Raw genomic sequence first — 25,555 nt, 5'->3', positions numbered from 1 at the left:
ATGCAGGAAGTGAGAAACCGGAAAGAGTCTGGTATTCTCACTAAGTTGAGGAGACAGGATGGAGGATTTGAGGAGGCCAAGGTGTTAGAATATGCAGGGCAGAGTAATAGAGAGGAGGAGTCTATACAGAGTAAGAGCTCTGGAGACACCCAGAAGTTTCCCTTTCCAGTTTTCCAGTGAGTTCTGATCATGTATTGTGAGGAAACTACCCTCAGACCATCAGAAAGGAGCAGGCAGACCAATTCTTGGAGCTCAAACAGAGCTGTTGAGAGTTCACATTCCCAAAAGCCAAAGTCAAGAAATGTCCTAATAAATGGGACATCAGATAAAGTACACAGAAGGATATTATCTCAGTAGAGAGGACAAATTAGCCCCAGACCAAAATATTTTGGTAGCTTCTGGTATCACCTAAAAACTCTTAAAAGCAAACCTCAAACTGATCGAGCTGTTTCCAAGTATCTTAATTGTGTCTGAGATCAAGGCTTTCAAAAAAAAGGAATTAAAAAAAGTCCAGCACCCAACAATGTAAAATTCACAATGTCTGGCATCCAGTCAGAAAGTACCAGGCATGCAAAGGAGCAGGAGAATACAACTCATAATGAGGAGGAAAATCAATCAATATAAACAGTCTTAAAAATGCACAGATAAGAGAATTAGTAGACAAGGGTATTAAAACAGCTGTTGGTAAATGTACTCTACATGTTCACTGCCTACCCACAAGATCATAAATACACTCTTCTATTAACCCACATGGGGTGAACTTTTGTGTATCTGCAAAATAGAAGGCAAGATTCACTTTTTTTTTTTACACTATGTGGATATCCAGTTGACCAAGCATCATTAATTGACAAAGAACATTCTTCCCTTGCAATGCAGATGTAACCTCTGTCACAAATAAAGTGTTCATATATGAAACAAAAATTGTTTTCAGAAAGAAAATGAATATGCAGAAGGAAACATTGTAGTACTTAGCATTTCATAAAATGAAAAAGATACTTGTATTCAAAGGGAAATGTGCCATGGAAATATACAAGAGATGAGATGTTGCAGGATCTTAATCATAAACATATGCAAAGTTAGCATCACACTCTATATGAAGTTCTTGGAAATACCATTTAGTCAGGGGTGGGGGGTGGGCATTTTGCATCTGATGAGTCACCATAATGCTACTTCCCTATTCCTGCTTATGGTGAATTGACCGTCTTTATATTAGTAGTATGCAGAACTATTGAACAAATGGAATTTCCTTTCTCACTATTGTAACCAGGGGAATGAAAATTAATCTCTTAGTATAACGAGAGTTAGAATATTTGAGTTATGTTCTTACCTTCCTCCTCATCCTACTATAGAAGCTCAATAAGTCACTTCACCTCTCTGAATCTCAAACTCTCCATCAGTCATTTAAATTTAATGCATGGGGCTTCCTGGTGGCGCAGTGGTTGAGAGTCTGCCTGCCGATGCAGGGGACACGCGTTCGTGCCCCAGTCCAGGAAGATTCCACATGCCACGGAGCAGCTGGGCCCGTGAGCCATGGACGCTGAGCCTGCGCGTCCGGAGCCTGTGCTCCGCAATGGGAGAGGCCACAACAGTGAGAGGCCCGTGTACCGCAAAAAAAAAGAAAAAAGAAAAATTTAATGCATGTTACAGATGGTGCTGGCTTTTGCCAAAAGGGTATTTTCTCCCAACATGTGTCATAGTTGTAGGTCCAATACAATGATTTGGGAAGTCCTGAAGATCAATACAGATCTATGTTTCTAGCCCCTCTCCAAGAAATCTGTATGAGCTTAATGAAAGCTAGCCAATGGCTTCAAAAAATGTGACTTCCTTTCCCTTTGAAGTCAGTAAGCATTTCTTGAGCATCTACCGTATGCACAGGAAGCTGAAGTAGTACATGTAGAATTTGGAGACCACTAAACTTTCTGGGGAACTCTCAGAATGGCCTCTTTACCCTCATGCACTGACCCCACTACCTCTTTCTGACTTCTTTAACCACTAGGACTCTGCTTAGTTCAGGGGGGCCAACAGACTCCCCGGCCCTTTCCTTCTATTCATGCCGGGTAAATTTCAGCAGCAGCAGAACTCTGGATGAAAGAGGCCAACTGAGCCTAGAAGACTCAGAGTCCCTTTGAGCCTGTGGGAAATACCTGACTTTTGAAGCATCTATGACAAAGTGTTTTCTACCTATTACTCCAATCTCCAGGAAGGGAGAGAAAAGGTTAGAGACAGGGAGTCCTGTTCCCTACCTCCCCTTCACAGCAGCCCTTTGGGTGCAAAGAAAGGCATGGTTCTCCTAAACTTCCATAATCTGTAAGGAGGTAACTCCTGATACAAAAACACTACCTCACTCCTATCCCACACCAGCCTAGTATGATGGGGAGTGGGAAAAGGAGGTCACTATTGAGAAAGGAGGAAGGGCTGCTGAGTAAGGTGAGATTCCTTCCGTGCTGTCATCTTCTTTGTTTGTATTGCTATCAAAGCTCCACCCTGGGTCTTCCCTGGGCCACAACTGTGAGAGGCCCACGTACTGCAAAAAAAAAAAAAAAAAAAAAAAAAAAAAGCTCCACCCTGTGCTGGAGAAGTTCTTATAGCCTATCAGACAGGGTAATAGGGAATAGTCTGGATACCAAGGAGAAGCAGAGAAATTCTATTGTAACAGGTCACCCACAGCCAAAACAAATTATTCCCTCCAACTCCACTGGAAACCAGAGCCCAAACCAGTGAGCAGCTACCAGGGCTCCCTGTGCAGCTCTGGAAAAACACACAAAGCATACAGCTGCTCACCATTAACTGATGAGCTGATAATGAACACCGTGTATGTAGACTTTGGGCACAATATGTGACTTGATTTGTGAAAACAATGTCTGCCAGCAGCCTCTTTGGTTCTGAGGGACCCCAGCTGGGACTGGGATGGGGCCAGAGGCAAAGGAAGACTAAAGAAGACCACTGGCTTCCTTGAAACCCAGTCAGGGGAGAAGTCAGGGAGAGGAAGGAATGGGAGCAAGAGAGGAGACAAATAATGGAGAGGAAAGAAGGGAAGGACAAAGGAGAAAAAAAAATAAGCAACACATTTCTCAGAGGGCCCCAGACAAGGTCTTTGATGTCACGGAGCTTGCCATCCCTCCAACACTCCCACTCCCCACTCACATTCACTGCACCTTTATTCTTGTTCCTCCTACCCTACTCTCTCTCCATACTCATTTTTGGGGGTAACCAAACCCACATATCTACAAACAGAAAGACATGTCGAATCCTTTTTTGCTTAAAAGCTAGCTGTCACCTACCTTTTAGTGGCTGACAAAGAGGCCACATTACAAGTAGCTCTCTTTTGCTGCCAAATCTCTTGCCGCCATGCTACTCTCTGTAATTGTGTCACTCAGTTCTCTTGGGTGAGCCAGGAAAGCTGAAGGGTTCCTTTTCTAAGAGTCTCCTCTGTGCTCATCTCCTAGTACAGCAGGGCTGACTGTCTTTGGTATCCTTCCACCTGTCCTTTCAGCACCATTGTCCTCCTTGACCCTGATTCCCTCTATCCGGCCTCCTGGCTCAAGGTCCCTCTACTAGATTCCTTATCCTAATTCCTCAGGGACCTGCTTTCCCTTCTGCCAAAGAGCAAATGAACTCCACTGAAGGTGTTAAATGTAGTTGGTGGCTTAATGTGTCACTCTTCCCTTGTATGATTGTTGCATTTTCATAAGGGTTAAACCAAAGGAATAGCCCTCATATGGCAGAATCATAAGCATGATGGTAGATAAGGAAATTTGGGGACAGGAGACCTCCTTATTCTTCTTCTGCGAAAGGCTGATCTTGGACATGAGGATAGCACTATCAGGTCACCAGGGATATTTCCCCAAACTGAAACATTGCCCTGTAGTTTTCTTATATTGGTTAGAGGGAAGAGAGGGCAGAGCCAATGGAGGTGAGTTTTACTTCTTGACCTGTTGCTCAAATTCTCAAGAGTGCTTACATTCAGGAGTTCCACATAATGGCTGTCTCCCGCCATGGGATTTACTCAGCTGAATAAATTTTCCAAAGCTGTATTAACGACAAGGCCAACCACAGAAAAGCTAGATTATCTTGGACCCAGGGTTACTCCCCAGAATCATGCATAAACCATGGTTATTTCCAAGCTATGCTCTTGATTCAACCCACAGACTAGCTGGGCAAAGCAAGGTGATTTGCAGGCTGATCAACATTCACAGAGATAAAGAGAGAGAATTCAAGTCAAGTCCACTCTGGTTTACCCCTGGGCTAGTCATATGGGCCTGCCTCTGCACTTTTTGGCCACACATCTCCTGTGCCGCTTGTTCCACTGAGTTCTGAGCCAGGGCAGAAAGGCAAGTATATCACTTCTTCCACGTGAGATGGCAGAGTTCCAAGTGCAGGAAGGAAGCAATCTTATCAGACTTGTGGCCCATTGATAAAACCACAGAAGGAAATCACTGAATTTCAAATTCAGAAAGAAAAGTCTTGGATAAAACTAGGAATTAATTGCCTAGGGAGTTTCCACTTTAAAGTCATTTTTTCCACATCAATAAAAAAAGCTTTTTATCAAAGCTAGGGTAATGGTCTTAGAGCCAAAGTGCTGTCTGCCTGTTTAGAGCTGTTTATAAGGTCTTCAGTATAAACTAGTCCCTTCCACCAAAATAGCCATTCTTTTCTCCACCCCACTTCCTTTTTTAGATCCATCAGGCCTTTTCCTAGAGGCGCTGGGTTCTTCTCTCAGATACTCTCTGAGGATTCCCAGTACTTAATTTAGGTTTCACAATAGAGCAAACTACCAGATGAGGCAAGGAGACTGGCTGTACCACATATCAAAAGAAATTATGGAATTGTTTTCATGTAAATACGTTCATGCAAAGGATTATCTATTACCCATCTGAGTCTGTCTAGACTATATTACTCCATTTCAAGGTCCTTTTTAACACTAGACTTTGGGAATTCTCTGTAGTGTTTTGGTTTTGTTAGTTAGCTAGCTTGTTTGTTTTTGTATTCAATGATATTTGTCTTTAACAACACTCAGGAAGAGACCAGATACACTGAGGAGAGTGGCCTGGTGTAAAGGATGAGGTGGGTGTACACTGAGGCCAGAGAGACTTTTCAGATAGACACACAATTGAAAGGAACTTTTGTGCTAAGCAATGATCTTTAGCCTTCCTTGCTAACTTAAGCTGAATTCCTAAGGGACAGCGGCCTAAAAGCCTTTTCAAGAATGAAGGATACAATAAAGAACTAAGTTTTTCCCAAGTTTGGGAAACAATGCAGTATAGCGAGTCACGTCTGTTTTATAAATTCATTTTTAAGTAGTTTTATCGAGATAATTTACATACCATGCAAGTGAATCATTTAAGGTATACAGTTCAGTGGCTTTTAGTATATATCCACAGAGTTGTACAACCATCAACACTATCTAATTCTAGAATATTTTCATCACCCCAAAAAGAAACTTTCTATCCATTAGCAGTCATTCCCCATTCCCTCCAAATCCTTCTCACTATCTTTGGGCAACCAACCACTAATCTATGTTCTCTCAGATTACCTATTCTGGACACTTCATATAAATGGATTCATACAATACTTTTAACAGCTTTATTGAGGTATAATTGACATACAAAGAACAACACATATTTAGTATGTACAGTTTAATGAGTTTAGACGTAAGCAAACATCCATGATGACATCCCCACAATCAAGGTAATAGACATACCCAACAACTCCCAGAGTTTCCTTGTGTTCCTTTGGGTTTGTTTGTTTGTTTGTTTGCTTTAGTGTGTGTGTGGTAAGAACACTTAACATGAGATCAGCCCTCTTAACAAATTTTGTAGTGCACGATACCATATGGTTACTACAGCAGATGTCTAGAACTTATTCATTTAGCACACATAGCTGAAACTTTATAGCCAGTGAACAACTCCCCATTTCTCCACCATCCACCCCCTGGCAACCACTACTGTATTTGCTGCTTCTACAAGTTTGACTTTTTATATACCTCATATAAGTGGAATCATGCAGTATTTGTCCTTCTATGACTGGTTTATTTCATTTAGCCTAATATCCTCCAGGTTCATTCACATTGTCACAAGTGGCAGGATTTCCTTCTTTTTTAAGGCTGAATCATATTCATATATATATATATATATATATATATATATATATATAAGTCCCTTAGTAAATTCACTTAAAAAATAAACTAGGGTTTTCCTGGATCACTGTTTTATTTCCCACATTTCTTCCCAACACCTAACATAGTTAGACAATCTGCCTCCTGCTATTTATTGCTTTTAAGCTGCTGCCTCCTTTTCAGGGACACACTAACACCTCTGGCCACCAATGATTTTTTGCAATGGATGACAGGCCCTACTTTTGGTATCTTGAGGTCAAGCTTACCCAAGACACTGGACGTCTTCACTGTCCTCTCTGCTCGCCAACTAAAAACTGTCTACAATTCAACCTTGAACTGTAAACAAACAAAAAGAAAAAAAATATAGCACCCCCATTCCTCTACCCAAATGACTGAACAACTAAAGAAGTACATACCAACCTCCAGCTAAGCTGATGGCTGACACCACAATGGTTCTAGCTCCTCTCAGACATTAATCAAATCAGACATTTCAGCACCTTGAATCACCTCATGAAAATATCTTGCCCTACTTTCATTGATATCTCTTCCACAAGATGGTATCTTCTTCAAAGAAAACAGACAGGGCTTCCCTGGTGGCGCAGTGGTTGGGAGTCCGCCTGCCGAGGCAGGGGACACGGGTTCGTGCCCCAGTCCGGGAAGATCCCACATGCCGCGGAGCGGCTGGCCCCGTGAGCCATGGCCGCTGAGCCTGCGCGTCCGGAGCCTGTGCTCCGCAACGGGAGAGGCCACAACAGTGAGAGGCCCGCGTACCGCAAAAAAAAAAAAAAAAAAGAAAGAAAAGAAAAGAAAAGAAAACAGGGAACCATCCACGGTGACCATCTAAACTACCAGTGTTAAATGAAAAGGTTTACAGGGGCTCAGCAGGTAATCTGATGAGTAAAGCCACCCAAGTGTAGGATGTGCTGAAAGCTTTGGGAAACTGGAAAGCAAGTACCAGTATAATGTGTAACCTGGCCCCAGCTGACTTTGCCATGCAGGATTGAAGTTCCCATGTTGCCAGATATTTTTTTTAAAAGAAGCTGGAAAGTGGAAATTTTATGTGAAAAATTTCTTTTTAAATACTGGCAATAAATTTGATATTTTAGAAAACACTGTGCAGGTCAAACAAAACATGTGTGCTGGCTGGATCTAGCCCATGGGCCACCAGTTTACAATCTCTGCTCAAAACACTACTTAATTCTTTCTCCTACATTCCCTGTCATTGGCAGCACCAAGCTAGGATCCCATTGCTGCCCACATTCTTAAGTCTTTGTCCTTCAGACTGTTAGCCTTTTATTAAAAAACACTTTTCTTCTAGCTCTTTCTTCTCTGTGTGCACACTCAGCTGTATCCATCCTTAAAGAGTAACTTAATACACTAATGAAGAGCATGAACTTTCACTGGAGTCAGTGAAATCTGTGTTCAATCCTAGCTCTGCCAACAACTAGCTATGTATCTTTGGGCAAGTTACTTTACCTCTCTGAGCCTCAGTTTCCTCATCACTAAAATGGGTATCATAATCTCTAGTTCACAGGCTTGTTCTGAAGCAATATATTTAAAGAACCTGGAACAAAATAGATGCTTAATACGCATTATGGGTCATCCTTCATCCTTACTTTTTCAGTAACAGAATCTAACATTTGACACACTTAACCACATCTCTTTTCCCCCTTTTAACATCAACTTCTTGTAGCAGCACTGTTTATACTCACGTTGTGAAATTCACAAGCCCCAACATTTATCTGGACCCTGTCCACTGTCATTTGAGACCCCTGATCCCAACCCTAAGCTCCATCCCAAACGATGTGTAATTTTTTTCATTGTTAAATCTAAATGACAGTTTGTTTTCATGCTTGTCAATCTCTCTGAAGCCTCTGATAGAACAAACCTCATATACCCTCCCAAGCTCTTTGTTTGTTTTTTTTAAAATTTTTATTAGTGTATAGTTGATTTATAATGTTGTGTTAGTTTCTGCTATACAGCAAAGTGTATCCGTTATACATGTACATATAGCCAATTTTTTTAGATTCTTTTCCCATATAGGTCATTACAGAGTACTGAGAAGAGTTCCCTGTGCTATACAGTAGGTCCTTATTAGTTATCTATTTTATATATAGTAATGTGGATTTCTCAATCCCAGTCTCCCAATTTATCCCCCCCCTCACTTTCCCCCCTGCCTATCAAGCTCTTTGAATGGGCTTCCAGGATAACAGTCATCAGACATCTTGGACTACCCAATGATCTCTATCTATTCAATTTTGTATCATACAGCTCTCTTGCTTTTGTCTTTATCCCTTAAGACCTAGATGGAATTCATTTGGTCACATGGAGTCTATTTCACAAAGGGTAGAAAGTGTAGAAGAGTTTCATCTAACTCCATTTGCAAGCAAGCAAACTCTGGCAGGATGATATACCATCAACTCAAGATAAACATCAAAATGAAAAGAGGGTGTTATACCTGGGAGAAGATCCCAGAGGCCATATGGATCTCTCCACCTTTAATTAAGATGGCTCCATTTACTATATTGGTGTCGGTGGTCACCTCTCCAGCTTACCAAGTGATCATTAAAGGTGGTGGCTAGGAAGCCATGAGTCATATTCCAGTCTTCAGATCCCTTTTACATTGCAGCTAGTTATTTCCACTTTCTCTCTTAAAGGAATGGGTGCAGTCTGCACGTTTGGCTCTGAAGGCTAGACCAGAAGAGAATATTCAAAGGTATGTTGGGCTTCATTAAGAATCTAGACTCTCAAGATGTCTGCTTTGAAGAGGACAACACTGTGGGGATGTAAAGTACTGGTATGTTTGTATCAAAAGAAGTCACATTCATCACTTTATGGTTACACCTCATTGTGAAGGCACACCTGTTTCAGGTTCCCTGCAGGCACATCTCACTCCCACCTCTGAACTTTTTCCAAAGCAATATATTCTCCCTGGAATACTTTTCCTTCAGGCAGTCAAATGGTCTTTCCCATCATTTAAACAGCTTCTGAAATCCCATCAATCCTCCAGTCTTCTAAGATAGATTGGCCAACGGACAGGTTTTTTGGTTCAGCCTGGACATGAAATACACACAACTATTTTCCCTTCCCTGATCATGTACTTAGCCCTCATTGCCTCACCTATACTAAAGTACATTTACCTTTTCTTTACATTGGTAGGATTTGTTCTGGCCAAAGATTGAACAGAGAGTAATGTCTGCTGTACAAACGAATAGCTCATAAATCTGAAACTCAGAATTCTACCCATAATGTTATTGTACAATGCATTAATTTAGTAGCTTAAGTAAAATCCTCGGTTTTGGTTACAGATACTAGGGTATAAAAGTGTTGACAGAGGCTAGGTCCCTGTTGTGAAATACAAATGCAAAATGTAAATGCATATATGTAAATTAGAATGCAGTAATATTTACTAATGATCTTGATGAAGGTAGAAAAACACAGTAAAAATTAATAATATATTACATCTAACAATATAGGTGAAGCTAGGGCTCACATATTGATCATTGGTGTTTTTCTCTGTCATATACATTAAATAGAGAGTAGCAAAGTAGTTCAATGAGAAGTCTATTCTGTAGACCACTAAGTAAAATTAGGTCGTTAAACTGCTTTCTGAGAAAGTAGAAGTTAGAGGAGAAGAAGACAGGGAGGAGAGGTAGCGGTGATTTCTTGCGACCCCTACTCCACCACACCTCCAGGGTGATTCGTGCCCTTCCATGGAGCCTAGCAGCCCTTATGTCAAGGGAATGCCTATGGCATCTTGCATCATCACAGCATGGTTGTGAGACTTGTTGAAAACAAAAGTGAGCGCCAGAAGAACTGGGTGAATATCAGCATATTATGAGAATTGGGAAGAAAACATTAATTGCTTATATGCTATATCTTGAGAGGCCCAGAAAGCCTGAAGGGTCCCATATTGCTGTTTAATGCCTACCATTTGAGAGTTACTTATTTTTAACAAGTTCCCCTTCGAAATGTATATTTATTTTGGGAAATAAACACATTAAGCCAGATATCATTCACATCTTAAGTCAAGTTAATTTAATCAGAATGCTTCCTCACTACCACATAGATGGTCTCCACCGTGGACAAAATGGGCGATTGGCTCCAGCCATTGTCAGAGAGAAGATTAATTTCAGAATGTAGGGGCACTGCTTAAGTGTGGGGAGGAATTCATGAATCTGTCCCCAGGCCCTCTTTTAAAATGCCAAAACTCGTGGGAAAGGATAACCAACACAGTTTGTCATTGGTTTATCTGATCTGCTTTGCTCCTAGCAGCAATGAGGAGGGCTTAGCGTAAAAACTGCAAGATGGAGAGGAGAGAGAGGAAAGAGATGATCTTTTTGTATCTGGTCCCCACATCCAACCTAAGGACTTCATGTGGTCAATGCTTGATAATGGGCTGTTGACTTGAAAGTAGGGAAAGGCAGAAGGAGGAAGGCAACAATTGTTTGTCCTTAATGCCTCCCTCCCATCAGTGACAATTTAAGTTCCAGCAGAATAGTCCTGGAGGTTCCCAAGACTCTTTGGAACTTGAGAATATAGGTTCAGCAGGTGGGACGGAGCCTTGGCACACTTTAATATTACAGGGGTGCCACAAAGCTGGCTGCAGAGCTGTGTCTGCAGCACAGGGAAAAGCCCGGCCAGACACAGGACCTAATGGTGGACTTTCAGGTTCTATGACAGGCCAGTGTGAGAACAATTTCTAGGTGGAGAGGACTTCATGGTTATTCTAAGATCAAACCACAAAGGTAAGCACCTGCCTCTCAGTTTGTCTCTGGTGATTCTCCAACCTTTACATTCTTCCTTTTATATGCGAATCTGCGTCTCCAACACACAGGGGCCCAAATTTGAGTTCCCATTGAATGAGTTCACAGTTTGTTTCAGAGTCAAAGACTGCCGTCCCACCTGCTTAAGGTGTTCCTCCCCCTGATGTTACTGGGTGAAAAGTCAGTAAGGTTGCAGACAATGAAGGAAAGGGAAGGAAGGAGCAGGAAAAGAAAAAAGGAAGCAGGAGAAAGGAAGCAGCTAATTGTGCCTAAGGAGCTATTGGTTCTAACACGCACACATACTCGCAAATCCATAAAAGAAGGAATCAACCAAACCACCTCCACTACCTGGACCACCTAAACAAGGATGAAATCAAGGCCAAAGAATTTAAGGTATTGCTGGAAATGGAAGAGTCATACTTAAGGTGGTCTTCACAGCCTAGTCTGAGATCGTGAACTACAGAAAGCACAGCGATATACATTCATTCATGCAGATATGGCATATCTCCTTCATACACACACAGACTCTCACTCAGTATATGCATAGATACAGCTGCATACCAAGACTACTGCACTCATACAGATACAGAGAGAGATACATTTCACCAAATACCAAAATATACATCTATACACCCAGGTAAGTACATGGATACAAAGTCAGATACGGACACCTGGAAAATCTAAACATGGAGATATACACAAGAATACACAACTGCAAATAAGATATCTATGTAAAATGGAATCGATTTTACATAGATATGTAAGCCTCCTACTACCATTTATCAGGAGTCTACTATGTCCCCGGCACTTTATATATGTTGGCTCCTTAATCCTCACAAACACTCCTCCAAGAGGGGTATCATTAATCTCATTTTACAATTGAGGAACTAAAACTTTGAGGAGATTGTAACTTGCCAAGAGTCAGGCAGTTAGTGTGGCTTATAGTAGAGCAGGAACTCAAACAAGGTCATGCTACCTGAAAGGCTGCAAGTCTCCAACACCCTTATGCTGCAGCCTCTCCTGACAGCTCAGAGGCAACCACAAACAGACACACATCCATTTACAGGTACTCACGCTCCCTGGCAAAGAATGTGATTAGCATACTTCAGGGTCTGTTATCATCATAATCATTTGTTTGAACTAAACAATGTGGAATTCCTTTGGGTCATTAGTACCCGTCAGTAAATTATCACGTGTTTAAATTACCTCTGGAGTACTTAAATTTAAACACTCTAGCATCTTGGTCCAGGGCCAGCCAATATTTTAAAATAATAACACTATAATTAAAGCTTAGGGTAAGCTTAGGATCTCATTCAAGTTAACAAAAGATTACTCTTCACAGTAGAATTAAAAACAAGATTCTAATTAATGAATGTGCTAATTGTTCTTCCTTTTTGCAATCAGCATGGCAATTTCATCTGAGAAGACACTGCAAAACACGAACACAAAACCCCCAGCTGATGCCCTGGTTGGATGCATGGCCCAGGGAGCTGTCTCATCTCCTTGTGCTGTCCTGGGCAACTGTGGGCACTCTGTGATGTCCAACATGGGCCTAGAGTAGGGTCCTCAACTGTGAATCCACACCATCAAGTTTTAGAGAGCTTTATCTCCAGGATAGGGAAACTAGTTTTTCTAGTTTGCCCAAGACAGTCCAGTTTACTCCTATGGACTTGATTCAGCAAAGAGCACTCTAAAGAATGTCTCCATTTGGCTGATAACTTATGTAGGGACCCTACTTCAGATCATTCATGGAGCCATGAATCTTTCTAGCAGGGGAGGAGAATAGGAAGTGCTGTAGACTATTGACTTTCTCCTTGAGCCTCCTACTAGCATTGGTATTTGTGCCACAGTGTGGATTTCCTGTCACCACTCCCTACTTTGTGCAATAATAACCACATACAGCCCCAGTTACTAGGGGCTTCCTTCTCCGCCAGCACAGCCCAAATTATAGTGTTTCCTGAGAACTAGAGCCTTTTCTTTCTTCATGGTACATATAAATTTTAGCACCCTGAAACTGTGGTGATAGTGCTAAGGAATGGGCACTATCTATTTTCAGCTTTGAAAAAATAGTTCCTCAGTGCTTCACAGTTCTGTCTGGCCTGAAATTGGAAGATGATAAGCCTATATAACATATAGACTCTTCAGAGGAAAGAAAAGATTTGGAGAAAATTCCTAGCAAAGTATTCAGGGGAAGAAGATTGGAACCGCTAAACCAAAACACACGGGATGTGTCAACGGAGAGCAATCCTGCCTGAACAAGCAAGGAGTTGACTGCTCTCCTGGACTTTTTTCAAGTCTAACTTCTAAGGACTTTTCTCCTGAAGAGACTGAAAGGAGAACAATGGGGGTCAAACTGCAAAACATATAGCCAGCAAAAGCAAATCTTTTTCATGAGATCCTTGAAAGACACTGAGAAACAGTAACAACTTAGATCCCTACAACTTCCTTTTGAAAAGCTTGCTCATGGCTCCAGAATTTTCTATCGAATTCTCTCGACATTCGTATAGCATAGGCATGCAGAAATAGAGGAAATTTCCCTAGGTCTCACAAGCCAGTGCCAGAGCCAGAGTCAGAACTCATCTTTCCTGACTTCAAGCTTAGGAGAGTTTTAATGTTTTAATTAAACTCTGTGCCTATGGTAAGATTACATTAGTATAGTGGCTCAATAAAAGGACTCTTGAGCTTGCCAAGGTTTGAATCCTAGCTCTACCACTTATCGGCTGTGTGACCTTGGGCAAGATCCTTCACCTGTCTGTGTCTCAGTTTCTTCATCTATAAAATGTGATAATAGTAGCACCTCCTTCAGAAGTTGTTGGGAGGATTATATGTTACATACGAAACCCGTAGAGCAAAGCTTGACACATAGCAAGCACTCAATAAATGTTAGCTGTTATATATAAGATAGGTTTGAGAAACCATTTGGGGTCCTTTCCTAAGCAAGTGGTTGGATAGTCACACATAAATAAATCTGATAATATCCATCGAATGATCAACCCAGGTTTGGGGTAACCAAAGTGGATCAGATTAACTGTGAGACAATCAATTTGATGATCGGTCTCTTGATACAATCAGAGTTCAGGCATTCTGCCGAACCACATGTTTCTGAGCTCTTTAGTCACCAAGAAAGGAGTCTCCATTATCTGGATATGTCGCAGGTTCCTTTCTAGAGACTTAAACAGGAAGGGAGTCTTCTTTAAAAGGTTTTTGGGGACCCAGGAATGAAACTTACCCTGAGCTAAATTGTAGGAAAAAAAAAAAAACATGTTGGGAAGGACATGATGTGACTGAGTTTTCCTCCTGGAGATTTTAAAGTATATGATGTTTTACACTCAGTTCTAATGCTTATTTCCCAAGGAGCAGGTTGGAGAGACAGGACAGTGTATAAGGACCACTCTCTCTTTCCTCCCCAATCCTTGCCAGAGAACCCAGGTCTGGCAGCTTTGGGCTGTGTGGGCCTATCGTAGATGCAGTTGGGTGGTGGGTGGTATGCTGGAGTGTACTTGCACCACCCTCAAGGGCCATTTGTGTTCATTGCTTTCCAATTCCACATTTAGTGACGTCATGCTGTTAGCTTACAATCAGTCATGGTGGGAGTATTTTCACCATGGAAATTGGCAAACACTACAAATCGGGGTTCCCCCCCCCCCCCCGCCACAGAGCCAGTTGTTAAGCATTTACCAGCACATCTCTGGGCAGGACTAACTGTCATTGCATCAGATACAGCTCCCTTCTGTGCTCAGGTAAGGTGGGACCCTTTCAGCTCTTGGCAAGTGTCAAGAGCCTTTTACCAACTGAAGAGCTTCACTGGGCTAGGACTAGACTGCTTTGGTTCAATTTCTCATTTTAGGTTTGTTTGCTGTGGCTGTCCTAACAACATATTCCCAAGGGGCACTGGATTACCCAGCCTCCTCAAACATAAGAGGTCTCAGCCCATCAGAGAGGAATTTGAGGCCCAAGATGCTGGACACTGCTGTAAAGAGAAAATCCAAAGGAAGGTAAATGGTAGGAAACTGAATACAACGAAGGAACAGTAACTAGCCTGCTTTCAAGTTTCCAACCATCATTCTGGGGAGTGAGATCGATTCTATTATTAAAGGAAGAAGGGGATTGTACACAAAGCCAGGAACCAATTTGAAATTTAATGACCAAAACAGAGAGAATTGGGTTAAAGCCAATTTATAGAACCAGTGAAACGGAGGGAAGTTGAAACAATACAGGCACAGAACAAACAGGCTTTAGGCCACGTGTAAATCTAGGCAAATACAAAACACATGGTGTAGTCTCAGCACACAGGCCTTGCTCTCTGCCTCTCCCTCCCCCATACTCCTTCCCTTAAACTTGGTCAGTGACATATTGATAGGACCGGAAGAACAGAAAGTTAGCTATTGATACTGTAAGGTCAACATCCAATTCTATCTCTGGCACTCCCACAGAATCCTCAAGTATGAGTGCTAGAAGAATATTGTCTACTGTAGTCCCCTCCTGTAAGAACTTTGGAAACTGAGGCCCAGAAAAGTGAATTTCCCAAAGTCTCCAAGCTAGTTAGTGGCAGATCTGAGCCAAAAGCTCGGGACAAGTGTGTTCTTATAAGCCACAAGTCAAATGTTTCTTAAGGGTTTCCTCCTGTAACTGTCCCTGTAAAGATGGAGTATATTCTTATCAAGTTGGGAAGACCCTGATCTTCTGGTTATTGCTCCTAGCTTTCCTATTATAGCCCAAAGTCTATAGTTCTTTCTCCAGATCACAGAAGTATATACAAATTGAACTCACATGCAGACCAGAAATCTTGGCTTTAAAAAATTATTGATAGCAAATGCTTGACACAGGAGCATCTGTGAACAAGGTGAAATTCTATCCATGTGTAGGGGGAAAGCATGGGTGGGGTGGCTTTTCTGTATTCATATAAGAAAAAGCTTCTACCTCCTGGTGGTACTTTTTCTGTCTGAAAAAACAATATTGGTTCAAAATGACTGAGTACTTGAGATATAATTTACCTCTGGATGTAGAATTCTATTACTGAGGCCTTCCTCTTTGCTCTTCCATTTCCCAGTTGCCAAGGTAGTCCCAGTGACTACCTTGAGGCAGCAAATCCTTTTGTACAGAAAACCAACATGTCTGCAGAAAGTTCCTCCAAGGACACATTTAAGGTCACTCCAACCATTTTGACTTATACAATTACTTTTTCTACCAACTCACCATGATGCCACGTTTCAGCAGTTAGCTGACCATTGTTATCCTTGGGATTCTTTGACTTGAGGATTTTTCTGGGTTTCAACATCACAGGGTCAACTTGCAGATATCAGTTTGCAATTCTACTGCTGTAAGGAAGGAGGAAAGGGAATAAAGAGCAATGAACAACTATGTGCGGACAAGCTACAGATTGCCTGCAGCCTGGAGAATCATACTCTTTCCACAAGACTCAGAACAAGGGAGAGTCCTGGATCTGCTGGAGGAGAGAGAGCTAATGTTTGTTGAAAGCCTCCCACGTGACAGGGAAGTTAACTTGGAATCTTCCCCAAAAGTCCATGCACTACAAGAAAACTGAGGCTAATAGAGGTCAAGTTACTCAGGTAGAAAGTAGCAGAAACAGAGTGAGACTCCAGGTCCTTTGGATTTCAAAGTTCATGATCTTTCCATAAGATCTGCCTCCATAAAGGGAGGGAGGAACATCTGAGCTGAGTCCTAACCAAACTCTTGTCACAGCGCTTCTTGAAGAAAGAGATCTTCCTCGCTGTGTTTATAGGCTCATTTGCTCAAGTCTGGGTTTGGCAGCTGCCAGCCTAGAAACGGCATCAAAGGCAGCGGGAGATGGAGGCATCAGCCCTCCAGGTGGAGAACCCAGGCTGAACCCCTTGGCCTTGCTTTGGAGCGTTCCCACCTGCTAACATTTTACCTAGGACAGATGAATAGCTCCTTGCAGATCTGACTGTCTTCACTGTACCTCCCTGACATAAAGACCATTTGCCTCAGAAAAAAATTCTAATTATTCAGGCAACAGAGTGGGCAGTTAAGTCTTGTGCAAACTCTTGCTCACACCTGTGGAAAGGGAAATAAGCAAAAAATCATTTCACCTGCCTGTGGGTTTCTTTGCTGAGAGCACCAAATCTTGGCATTCACTCATGCAACCTACAAATAATGAGCTCCTAATATGTGCCAATTATTGTGTTAATTTCAGGGGATATGAAGACAAAAGGCATGCTCCCTTCCTTCAAGGAACTCCTAGCTCTTAGTAAAACTGCAAGCTCTGAGAGGCAGTCTGGTTTGATGGCCAATAGCCTGGACCCTAGAATCCAACTGTCAGGCTTAAGTCCTGACTCTACCACTTACTATTTGTGTAGCCTTGGGCAGGTGACTTAACTTTTCTGTTCCTCAGTTTCCTCATCTCTGAAGTAAGGGTCGGTGAGATTAGTTAGCCCAGGTAAAGCCCTTATAACAACACCCAACAATTGTAAATCCCCCATAAATATCTATTATCATTACCACTACAAGCCAAAGCAAATTCTTCCAAAGCCTGCCATATCAGAATGAGTGTATTCAGTGAATGAGGTAACTTTAGCTATCTAGAAAAATCAGTCTCAATGTGTGGATAGAAATAGAAGCCAGAGGTGGGGTGGGGAGGTGGTGGTCTTCAAATGAGAGGAAAATGTATCTCCTTATCCAGTTTATTTTGAGAATGTGTGCCAATTAAAAGCAGGTAGTACTACTGACATTTTATAAACAATTAATTACCCTAACAGCCTCAGATATGTGGAGAATTTCCTTAAAACAACACAGCTTGGGCCGGACACTTCCCTTCTGTGGGCCTTTATTTCTCCATCTGTGGGTTAAGAGGGTTTGAGTGAACTGATTACTAAAGGCCTTTCAGGTTCTGACACTCAACATTTCTCCTATTCTCAACGCTCAGTTGTTATTCCTGGAGAAATAAAAACATAAAAGCTTTGTTGGAAAGTTCCAGAAAAGTTTATTAGAAAATTTCCTGTTGTGATAAGCTACATGGCTAGGGAAGAAAATTCTGATATAGCAACCATTGATCACTGATCAAAATATATGCCGTTATTATAATTATATACCAGAATCATATGCAGTATGTAAACATTTGAAGAAACTTTAAATTAGATCATCTAGACCAGGGTTCTCAACCTTGACACTATTGGTGTTTTAGGCCGATATTCTTTGCTTGGAGGGTGAGGCTGTCCTGTGCATTGTAGGATACTGAGCAACATCCTTGGCCTCTGCCCATTAGATCCCAGTAGCCACCCCCATCCCCAGTTGTGACAACCAAAAATGTCTTCGGACATTGCCACGTGTCCCCTAGGGATAGGATTGCCAGATTTAGAAAATGTACTTTACCTGGCAACACTACTTGGTGAGGGGGGCAAAGTCCCCAGATGAGAACCATCAAAGTTCTAGCCTCTTGCTACTCAAAGTTCAGCATGGGCATCACTTTGGAACTTGTCAGAAAAGCAGAATCTCAGGCCTCAACCCAGATGTACTGAATCATAAAGGGCAGGTATTTTAATAATTTCTCCAAGTGATTTTGTATGTATATTAAAGTTTGAGAAACCCTGATTTAGTCTTAACCATGTATACATATATCTGATTTACTGGTGATGTTTTAAAAAACTACAGATACTCACCATGATATACTCTAATTCAGTAGGTCAGGGGTGGATACAGCCCTAGAATTAGTATTTTTGATTCCCACTGGTGCTTCTGCCCAGTGAGTCTAAGAGGCAGCAAGATTTAGGAAACGTTAATCTAGTTAGTCCAACCCCCTCATTTCACAAATGAAGCTGAGGCCCAAATGAGGCAAGTGATTTTCTCAGGTCACAACTCAGTTGAAGAACCATTGTTAAGCCGCAGAATTAGACCCCGAGCCCACTGACTCCTCAACTAGTATTCCTCTTCTTTTCCACTACTTCTTCCACTGTCATTAATGTTGTCCGCCAAAAGTTGACTCTTCCCAAGAGAAGACAAACGAAGCAGAAGTGTTGCAAAATCAGCGTTCATCAATAGATGAATGGATAGAGAAATTGTGATGTGCGCACCTGCGTGCGCGCGCGCACACACACCCACACCCACACACACACACACAGTGGAATATTACTTGGCCGTAAAAATGAATGAAATTTTGCCCTTTGTAGCATGGACCTGGAGTGTACTGTGCTAGTAAAATAAGTCAGACAGAGAAAAACAAATACCATATGATTTCACTTATATGTGAAATCTACAAACCAAACCAAACAGAAACAGACTCATAGATACAGAGAACGAACCAGTGGTTGCCAGCGGGGAGTGGGGTAGAGGGGCAGATGAAGTAGGTGAAGGGGATTAAAAGGTAAAAACTTCCATTCATACAATTAATAAGCCATGAGGATGTAAGTTACAGCACAGGGAATATGGTCAATAATATTGCAACAACTTTGTATGGTGATGGATGGTAACTAGACTTATTGTTGTGATCATGGACATATATACACTACTAAACGTAAGGTAGATAGCTAGTGGGAAGCAGCCGCATAGCACAGGGAGATCAGCTCGGTGCTTTGTGACCGCCTGGAGGGGTGGGATAGGGAGGGTGGGAGGGAGGGAGACGCAAGAGGGAAGAGATGTGGGAACATAGGTATATGTACAGCTGATTCACTTTGTTATAAGGCGGAAGCTAACACACCATTGTAAAGCAATTATACCCCAATAAAGATGTTAAAAAAATATATTGAATCACTATGTTGTGCACCTAAAACTAATATAATATTGTATGTTAGTTTTAACCGACAAAAATTTTTTAAATAATTTTAAAGAAAAATTTTTTTTAATTTTTAAAAAGCAAAATCAAATAGACTGTCGCTGCTCCAAAAATGTTAGGAGTTACTGGCCTTGAAGACAGAGGGCACCCTGGTAGGAATGCTGATTCTGGTCCCTATCATCAGCTGTAAGAAACGTTGCAATAAAAAGCAGGCTGACCTAAGGGAAATCCATATCTCAGCTCAGTTCAGCAGAGAATATTGCAGAGGATAATAGATTCAGGTGCATTTTGAAATGAAATGAGCAAGCAGAGAACATCTTAAACAGTATGACAATGAGCCTGGATTCTACTTTAGGTCAGTTACAGCACTGAAAATCCACATAACTGGCCAGTGCTACTAGCAGGCTACCATCCCTGAGAAGGAGACTCTCTACATCCCAAGATGTATAAGTATACCTTCTGAGTAGGAATATGTAGGCTTGGCACAAGGTACCATGGGAGCCGACAGTCATCAGAAGAATTTAAGAAACACCTCACTTCCCAGTTTGTGTTAGAATACTCTAGGATGAATTAGAATGAAGCAGTCTCTTGCTGGGTTTGGGGACTCCCAAAAGTCACTGAAATTGGTGAAAAAAAAACCCCAGCGCACACCAGTATGTTCTTGACCGAAGGCCAGGGCTGGAGAATATACTGCCTCCAGAAATCAGCTTGAATTCTAATGTCTTCATATTCCAGAAAGAATGCAACATTCGCTGATTAGAAGGAGAAATCTGGGAAGGGCAAGGCATGAAGCAATCTTTGCAGGCTGCCCAGCCCACTGTAATCCACATAGCCCAGGGCAGAAGCAGATGGATCAAATTTACCTTTATAGTCAAAATGATTTGTTAGGATTTATGAGTAATGTCTTTAACACCAGTTGATTATTGGGTTGTCTTAGAAAAACAGAAAAAAAAGCTCGTTTGTAACAGCTTATGCTTGCCAATTTCCCCATCTGGAATCAATCAACAAGTCATGTAATGTTTTGAGTGCCTACTATGTTCCCCGTGCTGTGCTGGGCATGATAGAAAATATAGGGTAAAAAAGATAGGATATCATCCTCATTCTTAAAGAACTTACAGATAAATTCTATACACAAAGGACAGTTACACATTAAGCAACGTGCATTCAGAGGTCAGAAAAAGAAATGGAGTTACCTGAGAAGACTTCATGGAAAAGGTGGAGTGAGACTGTATAGGAAGTTGTGCCTTTATCCCTTCCCACATCATAAACCATTTCTAAAGCAAGTAGTAATCTATATGAGATCATTGGTTTAAAATATAATGTCCAATCACCTATTTGGGATTTATTGATATATAGCTTTTTTCAAATGTTATGACATCCATTCAACAAATATTTATTGGCCCCATTGTTCTGGGAGCTGAACATATACCAGTAAACAAGGCAAGAAAGTCCCTGCTTTCCTGAAGAGTCCATTCTAATGGGGAAAGAGACAATAAGCGTATATTCAAATAATTATGAAACAGGATGAGAAGATAGACAGTGACAGAGGGTCTGACTTTATATAGGGAGAGCCAGGGAAGATCCCTCTGAGGAGGTGACATCATTAAAAAATCAGCACGAAAACTATTGTAGATACTATTAATAATACAGGCTATTATTAATAGTGTCTAAAAGAGACATTATTACATAGACACTATTATAGAGGAAGAGGTCAGGTGGATACCTGGGGGGAAAGTATAGACTTGTTTCCCTGGTCACTCTTGCCTTGTGTGGGCATCAGTAAGCCTTTGTAATATCCTGCTCCCAAACTATACCTGTTGCCATTCGAGATGGCTGATTCCATCTGCTCCACTAATCCAGTGCACCTGCTTCTGTGCTAAAAAAAAAAAAAATGTTCCATCACTCCTTTGAGCTGATGGATTCTTGTTACCAGCGAACACACTGGAAATTTTGGTGAGAGTTGGGTGATCATTTTAACTAATGTCAACTTTAGAGTAATGCTAGAAGATGTAAGTGGCTTAGTTTTGACCCAGGCAGTTTCATAACCACTGGATTCTTTATTTCTGCCAATCATTTAATAATCAGAACTAAAACTATTTTAGACACTACTATTAATCCAACTGTATTATTAGACTGACAATCCCTTTTATGAAAACAACTGGAAAATGTTTCTTAAACTGAAACTCAAAAAAGCCTTCTAACTTCTGTTTTGATCTTGATAGTTTATTTTTAAGAGCACATTATATGTACTTTATACTGTGAGTCTTATGAAGGCTTCAGACCAAAAACAGTAAAATTCTGGACGGACCTAAATGCCTTCCTTCCCCTCCGTCTCTCCAATTCTTTTCCATGCCAAATCCTCATAACTCCATGAAGGCTGCTCAACCAGCCTCATATAAGGTTTTCCTCCTCAATAGACTATCCCAAGGTAGGGGCTACATCTTACACTTCGTGCCACTCTACTGTACCTAACAGAATGCTTTGCCCTCAGGTACTTTATAAATACTTGTTTTTTGATCAACTAAATGTAAGGACTAATTGAGGTAAGCTTGGACAGAAGTCATAGTATTATAGAAACTCTTTCCAAGTTCTTTGTTGGTAAGTTCAGTGATATACTCTCTGACAACTCAAGTCCTAGGGATAAAGGGAATGACTGACCCCATCAAAAAGGGTAGCTTATTGGTCAGACACTGAGTCACTGTATGGCAATCTATCTGCCCAGGAAACCAAGTCATCTCTTACATACACAGGTCACTGCAGAAACGTTTGACTTTCTCTCCTTCTGGGAAATGCAGAGGCACTCGTCTGGGAAATGGAATAATCACTCCAATATCCCATCTCTAACACAGGATTCAGTGTATTCCTAACTCTTTGGATCAGTGTCTAGCATGACTTGGGCATTTCATATAGAGCTATTATTAATCATGAATGGAGAAAAACTTTCACTTAGGCTGATGGAAGAGGGTATAGAGGTTGATGGACAGTGGCAGGAGACGTTTTGAAAGAACAGATTAGGTAATTGATAGGCTATGTGGATAAGGCATATGTTAAGTGATATGCTTCTAATATGGGGCCTGGGAGAACGCTGACGTCTTCCTTTACCTTAAGCACTGCCATCAGTTGTCAACCCTAACGCTAAAGGGCCAGCAGAGCATGCATCTCTTCTCAAGTTACTACCATCACCTCCAATGTTGGTCTCCAAGAAGGCTGCATTTAATGACACCTCTTCCATCCTTCTGTTTATTGGTTTGAAAGTTAAGCTTGTTTAGTTCCCATTGATTTGTTGTGGGGTTGTCAGGTGTGATTTATCAGTAGCTTGTTCATGGTGACCTTAAAAATACCACCATGTTATAGCAGCCAGGCCATTTTCTCAGTATCAGAGAAATGATTCCATTGACCTAGTCATGCTCTTTTACAACTTACTAAATGCATGGCGTGCTGAACACTTTCTGTTTGCTTCTGTTTCATCAGAACTTGGTAACATATTAGCTATATATGAATTAATCAACATTTAGCCTTGAAAGTTAATTTGAACATTTTAGTTAGTCAAAATATCCATAACCACATTTCTCCAACAGGTTGGTGTTTGCTGTGGAGTCCACTAGCCTCTTCCTGCTCTTGGAGAAGGCTGGAGCTCACTTGAGGGTTGGAGGTTTATAATTTCTTTCCCTTCTGCAGCTGTCCTCATGTTTGTAAGGGAAGGGAACCATGAGAAGTATGATCACTGACTAAATATTACCAGCATTGCCTCCTGTACCACGAACTTCTAGGTACCCTGGTCAAGGGTAGTTACCCCTGATAATGTATGGATCGTGGAGAGACTCATGATCACACCATTAATTCTACACTGAAAACTGTGGATGGCCCTTCTGGAAAACCACAGCCTGTTGATCATGGTGCTGCTCCAATCATCATCCCTACAAGCGTTGATACCACCAAGGTTGTAGGCAAGGTCATTCCTCAGCTAAATGGGAATCTCATTGGCCTCTGTGTCTCCACCCCTAACATGTCTCTCATAGACATAGACAAATATGATGACATCAGCACCGGACAGCCCCTTGAAGGACATCCTGGCCTACACAGAGGATCAGGCTGTTTCCTGTGAGTTTAACAGTGATACCTACTCCTCTATCTTTGTTGCTTGGGCCAGCATGGCCCTCAGTGACCATGTTGTCAAGCTCACTTACTGGTATGACAATAAATTTTGCCATAAGAGCCACATTGTGGACTTCACGTTTCACGTGGGCTCTACGGAGTAAGAGCCCTGAACCGGTACTCCCAACAATAGCACAAGAGGAAGAGAGAGGCCTTAGTTCTTGGGAGTCCTGTCTCAAATCTACCCCTCAGTACGCTGAGAATCTTCATCCTCAACATGATTCCAATCCCATGTTCATTAGAAGGAGAATACCGTCAATATAATACCCTATACCTGGCAAAGGAAAGTATAGGATGGTTTGCTATGAGTAAAACTTTGAAGCCAACTGTCAGTCAAAAAGTATGAGGCATTGCAGATAACAGCTTTAGTGCAGACACCATTTGGACATGGAGTAGAAGTGGGCCTTAACTCACGGCCCCTAGGCATGGCTGTTCAGATCCTGTGGAATATATTGAGATACCGTCCTCTTTCCTTCTTTACGTCATTCTATGCCATATTTTTTTCCTCTACTGACCTATTCATAGGGGTTAAAGCTGGCTGTACGTGTCTCTTTTGCCACTAGCACCCTGCAGCTGTGACATCGTGAGTGTCACCTTTTAACCGAGGAGACCATGATATATGTCACAACGTGCAAAACCTAGTTACTCTAACACACTTAACAGAGGCAATTGGCCCCTTGAGGTGGAGGGAGGATGTTTCCCATGTGGACTCTCTATGCTATAGGGAGGCTTTTTGCATGTGTGTGTATAGAGAGGCAGGGGACTTCCTGTGGGTTCCAAGGGTGGTCTTGAGGTCTGGGAACCCTCAGGTCATATTTCTGTCCGTGGTTTTATTTGTGCGTCCATTAAGAAGAGATCTGAGTATGACCTAAGAATAGCTGTTCCTCAGCCCCTCACCAGGCATCGGCTCTGCGGGAGGTCTATAGCCAAGCACAAAATCTCTTTGCCAAGTTGGAGTTTAGGAGATCTTGCGAGTATAAAATGGGAGCCCAAAGAAATGTGGGTCTCATATTAGAGGTTTTGGAGTTAGTCACCCAGGCTATGAGCTCTGTGGGTCATGAAGAAGATCCTTAAGTCCTCGAATAACTCCCCGTTGAATTATGTCACCAGGCTCTATTTTGGGCGGTTAAGCATGTGCCTGTCTCTCTGTGTCTCTGTCTCCGTCTCTGTCTGTCTCTGTCTCTCTCTCTTTCTCTCGTGTTGGGGGAAATGCTCTTTTAAAAATATATAGCTAGAACAAGAAGGGAGTAAGTGGGAGTGCTGGAAGCTTGGGAGAGAGCCAGAAAATGTAAGTTTGGGCTGATGAGGTCAAAACTACCAACTCTGGGAAGGGCTGGCTCAGAGCTTGTTTGCTTGCTCTCTGTACTCAGTGTGAGGGCTTAGGACAGGGAGCATCTATCAAACCCAAGGAGGCATAGAACCACAAATGCCCTTATATTTGTCTCTTCAGGATGAAGTTGAAAATTTGTTGAGCGGGAAACAGCTTGGTGCGTAGAAAGAAGTAATTTGGGACTCCTCTTACAGAAGAAGAAAAGACCTGGGTAAGCTATGGGCTCCTGCTGGCCTGAACTGCAAGTATCTTTGGGCTTTTAGCACTGTGAAAGGGGGGAGCTCCTGGCAGGGGAGCGGGAGAAAGGAGTGGAGATCATATGTTGTTAATTAGAAAAGAAGGAATGAGAAGAATGCCACGCTTTAGCTTAAACTCTCCTTGTAGGTTGACGACAAGCCACATATAAAGTTTAAGATGGGTATTTTTGAACTCATCCTTCTGCC

General features: G+C 41.8%; 1 pseudogene; it reads left to right on the top strand.

Moving 5' to 3' along the window:
* Positions 1-23,886, top strand: LOC109552463 (glyceraldehyde-3-phosphate dehydrogenase pseudogene; annotated as a pseudogene).
* Positions 23,887-25,555: the final 1,669 nt, after the last annotated feature.

Source organism: Tursiops truncatus, chromosome X (assembly GCF_011762595.2).
Source record: "Tursiops truncatus isolate mTurTru1 chromosome X, mTurTru1.mat.Y, whole genome shotgun sequence".
Lineage (NCBI taxonomy): Eukaryota > Metazoa > Chordata > Mammalia > Artiodactyla > Delphinidae > Tursiops > Tursiops truncatus.
Note: the sequence above shows the minus strand (reverse complement) of the source record. Positions and strands in the feature narration are given on the sequence as shown.